The sequence below is a fragment of the Mizuhopecten yessoensis genome, unplaced genomic scaffold, assembly GCF_002113885.1.
Source record: "Mizuhopecten yessoensis strain PY_sf001 unplaced genomic scaffold, ASM211388v2 scaffold10971, whole genome shotgun sequence".
NCBI classification, from domain to species: domain Eukaryota; kingdom Metazoa; phylum Mollusca; class Bivalvia; order Pectinida; family Pectinidae; genus Mizuhopecten; species Mizuhopecten yessoensis.
In genome coordinates, this window is record NW_018408813.1 from 678,226 (window position 1) to 685,376 (window position 7,151).

The window sequence follows — 7,151 nt, forward strand, 5'->3', positions numbered from 1 at the left end:
TTTTCCGTTTGTTTTCAAACTGGTGATTCTAGATTCCAAAGAAAACAACTTATTTCAAGATTTGTCGGAACATCTTAGCCCTTTGGTGCAACTGTTTTGGATTTTAAAGAATTCTAAAATGGCCAAGATACTTGATGCATGAGCACACAATCTCATAGTTCTTTGACCAACTGGGTCATTGGTAGTAGTAATCTTTTATTGGATTATTATCATTTGGTGTTGTACTGAATCTAGACATTATATTTACTCTGGCTTTTGTGTCTGGAACAATTCTGACAACAAATGAGGTCTTGATAGTGCTGATTCACCCATATTTCATAATCTTTACGAATTCTGACTCTGCACATTTGGAGAGAGCTGGTTGTTTTCACCCTCTGAGCAAAACAGTTTGTTTCTGTGAGTAGAATCTTCATTTGATGTGCGAGTTCTCTGTCTTTTCTGTCATTGTCCGGTGATCTTCGATTAATTGGTCCCCGTATCCAATTGAGACATGCAATTACAATCTTAGCACTTCCATAAGTAGATCAATGAAGCAATTCGATATTAATTGAGTTCAAAAAACTATCTAATGTTTAATACGGCAATGAAAAGACTCTTCAATCCATGGGGATTTAGTAACTGTTCTGTCAATGTTAGCTTGTAGATCAGAATGTTGTGTCTGACCAGTCTTAAAATATGCATGCATACTGGTATTAATACCAGATACTACGACCAACGACTACAGTGTCGTCTTGCTCCAACCATGTGAGCTTGTCTATGATGTTTTTGTAAAGCTTGCATCATTTTGGCTTCCAGAGAATGGTCATACTGTGTTCAAAATGTAGCCATCCGGTAGAGTTATGCTCATGAATTTAAGATAATGCTCCTTCTGGCCACCGAAGGCATTCTCTGAAGCTTATCGAGAGCACTTTTTTTAAATATAAATATATATGTGCTATCTAGTATGACAGTAACTCTGTCTCACAAGAATGTTTATCAGAATACAGGATTGTATGAAAATATGTTCCCTACTTAAATGGTCAGGACGAAGGAACACTGGAACTATAGATTTATTCAATGTTTGTACTACAGACTGAAAGGTTTTTGAAATACTAGGCAGAGAAATGCCAAGAGCGGAACACTTAATTAGAAGAGATGTCAGTTTCTATCTTAACCCAAAACAGTAAAAAAAAGCATTTTGTGCAGTTTTGGTATATACTGAAGAAGAAAGAAATGGGGCAAATTACATATGGATTTTGAGAAACTGTTCTTTGACCAACCTGTCAAAAATTGAGAATGAAGGCTGATTGATTCTTTGACAAGATGAACGAGACTTCTAAAAGGTCACCAATTATTTCAGATGACCACGATTGAGAGATCAAAGACTCTCTTCCTTATAGTATAACCAGTGTACAATGGTTTAGGTCATTGCCAATAAGAAGATGAAATAAATTCATATTGTCAAAACAAAGACAACATTTTATATGTGAACAGGATCCGTAAAACAGGTCATTGATTGTTAAAAAATAAACTACTAGTGGTTTCATCTTCAAAACGTTCTGTTTCAAATTCTCTTTAGTCTCTTTAAGTCAGTATATCCAAAAGCCATTATAGATTTTCTTTTTGCATTTCGCGAAGATAGGATGGCGACCTTCACCAATGCATTTACTCTTCATTATAAGATGAATATTAACAACTGAGTATGAAATATCCCCTAAAAGCAATGTAAAAACGAAAGTCTGATGATAAAATGTATAAAAAAATATAACAAAATGTATAAAAACAAATTCTCAAAAGTGACCAGAAAATTACAGTTAACAAAATATTTATCAATCACGCCAAGTGAAGAAATAAATTGGAATTTGGAATTGTTTGTGACCCAACATGCACTGAAAGATTTATTGTAGGCTTGCAACGAATTTCGTAACCAATTACCTGTAATCAGGGCTGTTTTCGTTTAAACGGTCAAACCGGTCGGACCACTGTTGTTCGTTTATTAAAGAAGGTCGGACCTAGTAGGCTGATGCTGCTTTCAGGCCAGGATTTCCGATTTATACCCGAAATTGTTACATTTATAAACGGTCAAACCAGTTGTTCCGCGTAAACGAACAGGTGGAATCAGCAAGCAAAAACTTGCTTTTAGGTGGACGCCATGGAGGTGTCCTAGGCCCTCACCTCTTTGGGCACACTGGGTACTTTGTTGTGCGAAATGAATACTTTCCACCACATTTGTTGGAAATTTTTACAAACATATTTGAAATAACACCACTTCTTCATACTATGAAAATCTTTGGTATAAAAGAAAAATAAGAATGAAAATAATCTATATTTTACATATCTACAAGTTTTCACTACAATAGAGTAAATGTCTTTTCCCAAGAAATACGATGCAAAAAATACGATTATTTTTCAGAAAATACTCGCAGGCTGATATTCCATTTTTCGACCCCCATGATTAGATAAATAATTAGAAGAGTGATTCAAAGTAATAACATTGGATGTATAAGGGATTGAAAAAAGTTAAAACAACAGCATAAATCTCGTAGCACTTCTGAAACAAAATGTATGAGGGGGCAGGCTCCTATGTAATTTTAACATAGCTGGAAATAGTCCCTTTATCAAAAAGACTAAATATATACCACAATCACCAAAAATTATGATATCGGATAATATGCCTACTCCTAACACGATTTCCGGGTGAGAAATCGTATCGGGGTGAGAAATCGTGTTGCGAACGTAGCAATTTCTCACCCAGTTAGGTATCGAGTGTAGTGAGATATTTTCAGTTGTGGCTGTGATGTGTAGAAGGCTGCTTGTGTAAACGTATCGACAGTGGACTGTGAGAGAGGACTCTCCACGGAGAACCTCATCCAAACTTGTCTTAGACACAGACTCGGCATCAGATCACTGAGTCACATACTACGTCTCAGCATCGATGATCGCCATCAGTCCTTGGACTACGATGCTGCATTACAGCATGGTGCCACAGTAAAACAAAGAAAATCCTATACGAGTGACTGATATTTCCATCTGTGATGATATTCACTCTGCAGTAGTATTATAACTTGCAGGAAACATCACACATTTTTTTATGATCTTGTAATATAGACTAGTGTATCAGTATTACAGTGCAGGCTAGTGATCATCACACTTGGTTTTGAACTAAAATGTTTTACATACATGCTGTTGTTTCAAAGTGAATGATGACCAATGAATGGATATTGCATATGAATTAAATTAAGTTATTGATGTTAAGTTTATTTAGGCTATGGACTGTTGACATTATGCTCCATCAAATGTTTTTCGAGTATTGTTGAAATAACATGTGTATGCTTTGTTTTATGCACAGACAATGTACGTATTAAACGTGTCGCAACTGAAGACTGACTTTTCCGTTTGTCCAGGTATGACTAAGTGAGATATTTGTATTGTTTACCTGTACAACGACGATATGACAAATTTATAAAGGTTATTTGTTGTTTGTTTGTAACGTTTAAAATATTTGGTAAAAAATGTAATTTGGTGCAAAATATTAAGTTTGGCGCAAAATTTAGAACAATAATTTCAATAGCTTGTTTAAACTCTGAAAAGTACATCATAGAATTGATTAAATCTCCAGAAGCCTATGACAGTATAGATTTTAATCATGTATAAAACGAACGGAGTAATTTTAAGGAAAAAGGCAACATAAAACAAAGGGAAATATCATTCGATCAAACGGAAAGACATGCTCTATTACAGGGAGGTATATTACGGAAGAAGCATTAGGTAAAACAACAAATGTCTTTTTTTGTCGTATTACTAACTCGAAATTGCGATAATAAATCGAAATTTAGACTTGAGTTATAATTTCGAAATTCTAGTTAGTAAGTCGACATTTCGAGTAACAGGATAAAACGAAATTTATTGATTTATTTCAAGTGGCCCTAATGCTCTTTCGCACTTTTCAGAGAAGAACATAGAACGGATAATTACAAAATTTTACAGTTTTAGGCATCAACGTAAATGTGGACATGCACAGAATTCAAAATCTTAACTATGATTTAGTAATGCTTTATACATTCATTAAGACATGAAACAGAAGGATTCTGACACATTTATGAAGAATTCAAACTATTAATTCCCTTCTTATATTACAATTTAATCACCTTTCTAGCTCGCATATTAGGAGAATAGTGTGTGTGTGTGTGTGTGTGTGGGGGGGGNCCCACTTCACTGAGGTTAAAGTTTTTGTGCAAGCTTTTTTCCAGACAGTGCTGGATCATTTCAATACACTGTTGTCTATTATAAGATTGAAGCATGTATATGGAGTGTAAGCAATGTGATGAACCATATTGTTAAGGGCCAAAACTGATTAATTGGGCTTGGTTAAAATTTGGGGCAAGCTTGGCGTTAAAGCTTTAAACGGCAAGGGTGTTTTTGTGTGAAGTGTTGGATCACCACCATCAATAGGATGTTGTCTTTTATAAGGTTGAGGTATTTATATGGAGAGTAAACAATGTTCTGAACCATATTTTACATATGTTAGGGGCCAAAAGCAGCTCAAGTGGACTTGGTTAAATATTTAGAGGCTTGAGGTTAAAGTCTGAACCCTATTTTCATATTTTACTTATTTTAAGGGCCAAAAAAGCTTAAATGGCGAGGTTTTTTAGACAGTGTTGGATCGGTCACCACTATCAATACGCTATTTCACGTTGTCTGGTCATCTCTTCTTTTGAAATAAACAACATGTTACGGGACAGTGAAACCTTGTTATATTGACAACATGTGTTCAAAGAAATATTGGCATTATAAAGGGGTTGGCAATAAATTGAGGGAAACGTATAAAGGACTTAAGAAAAACAAAAATTAAGGGACCTGAAAATATGTTGGTGGTAAGTGAGGTGGCGTATGAAATGACGGTCATTATATCGAGGTTTTACTGTACGTGGGTTTCTATTGGTATTTGTTATCTTACAACATATATCACCAATAGGCGAGCTATGCTGTTCTCCAACAACTCTTGTTATTTCTTTGCCGAACCTAGAAGAACCATTTATGATGAATTTAAATACTGATTTTTTAAATATTTTGTGGAATGGTAAATTGCACAAAATAAAAAAGAGACATTATCGTAAAGAGGGCCCTTAAATGATATGTGATCAACCTAGATTAAGAGGCTGTATACAACAAACTTGCACATATTTATTAACTTGACGGAGTTAGAGATATTATAGATAATTGTGGTATTGATTATATTCCAAAATTCAAGAAGAGTTGTAAAAAGAATTTTGGAAAGATATGCTGGTAAGTTGGTACAACTTAGCCATACAATTTGTAAGCTCTGGATATAAAATGTAAAGAATTCACAAAACACCTATTTCTTACAACAGATCTATTTATAGGGAATGGCATTAGTAAGGTAAAACAGATCATTTTTTCATTAAAGGAGATAGATCGTGTTACAGAGCTATCAAGTACTTTGACGTACATTCCGAGGTATCATTAATTCTATAAAGAAATTAACGAAATCTCTGTATCTCGTTTATCGTTTCTAACACCTCACAGTTTTGGATCTTGATTCATAAGTGTTGTACTCTATTACGTGGTTTCTATAAAACACTGACATATCTTTATAAAACGACGCATAGAGCATGTTCGAAAACTAGCGATGACTAACAAATGTATATGGGGATGGGGATCTCGAAAGTTATGTTATGTCATGGTCTAGGGACTAAGTCCTTATGGGCGGTCCCGGTTTCCTGAGTCGATCCTGGTAGCACGGGTGTATTTTTTCTTCCTGTCTAGGGATTGTTTCTACATAGTTTTAGGATGGGTATATTAACCGTGTACATACTGTCACTCATACACTAGGTAACCAGAGGCTAGGCGAGGCCAATCTTGGTAGCATGGATGTATTCGTCTGTTCGTGCCCACTATGTGTGTATGTGATTATGTAATGGAGATCTCTAAGGTTTTTAAACAGAACATGTGTACACCCAAATTTACTATATTTGAACTCCATTCCTAAGGCCCAAAGGGGTCTAGCCAACTTGTTCATGTATAACATTTCTCTGGTGATTTTTTTTTCAAGCCAAACAGCCAAACATGGCGACAATCCTTACAACCATCGATTATCTGGTCCCAATGTTCTATCCTAGCGGTTAAAAGCCGATCAGTCGTTCAGAACGTGTCAGGTTTTGAAGCAAAAGAATGACGGATGACTTAGCCATTTTCGCACACGTCTGGTACGATTTTTTTTATTAACCAAATTATTCCCGGAAAAGCATCTTAATATGCTGAAATGTTTCGACACGTGTCATGAATGATTTTATGTTCTGACTGTATAAAAGCGCGATGTTTTGAAGTTGTTCATCATGAAACAAATATATATTGACGAGCAGTTTGTCTTCTTTTAAGTTTTCTATACAAAATTCTGCCACATCAGCATTAAACGACACATTTCATTGGTAATAACCATATATTATTGAACAATAAATCATCATGTACTGTTTTCCTTACCTGGTAGGTAATGAAGTAAACACGAAAAAACATTTTATCTTATTTCCGTAATTTTGCACCTTCGTTATAAAGAGTATTAATTCCACCACGAAAAATTCACATACGCTGATTATTTTTTAACTGGAACAAGGATATGTTTCCGTAAAATGAAAGAGAAAAAAATTACTTAGGTTATATGGTCCGTAACGATAATGCATTTCCTGTTCAAAAGGTGTTTTTTTTTAATAGGACTCACGTAAAATAAATTTTAACAATGATTAAACCGTTTTTTAGTTAATAAATCTTAACATCAATATTAATACAAATGCGTAAGATACCAATAATCTTAAATAAAACATTCTTATAACAACATAACCGGATTGTCAGATAAAAGTGGTTACATTATGCAACGAGGCTATTACAGGGAATGCTTGTACATTGTTGATAAATAGACTGACCGTACGTAAGGGGAGATAACTCACTGGATACCTACCAGATAGCTACGTATGAGTTACGGCGGTACGGTTACCACACAAGGATGTTTTATTCATAGAAAACTGAATATCAACATCTTGCACTCTTCACGGGGTGTCAAGGACATGTTCACGTGGTGTCTAGGACATGTTCACGGGGTGTCTAGGACATGTTCACGGGGTGTCTAGGACATGTTCACGGGGGTGTCTAGGACATGT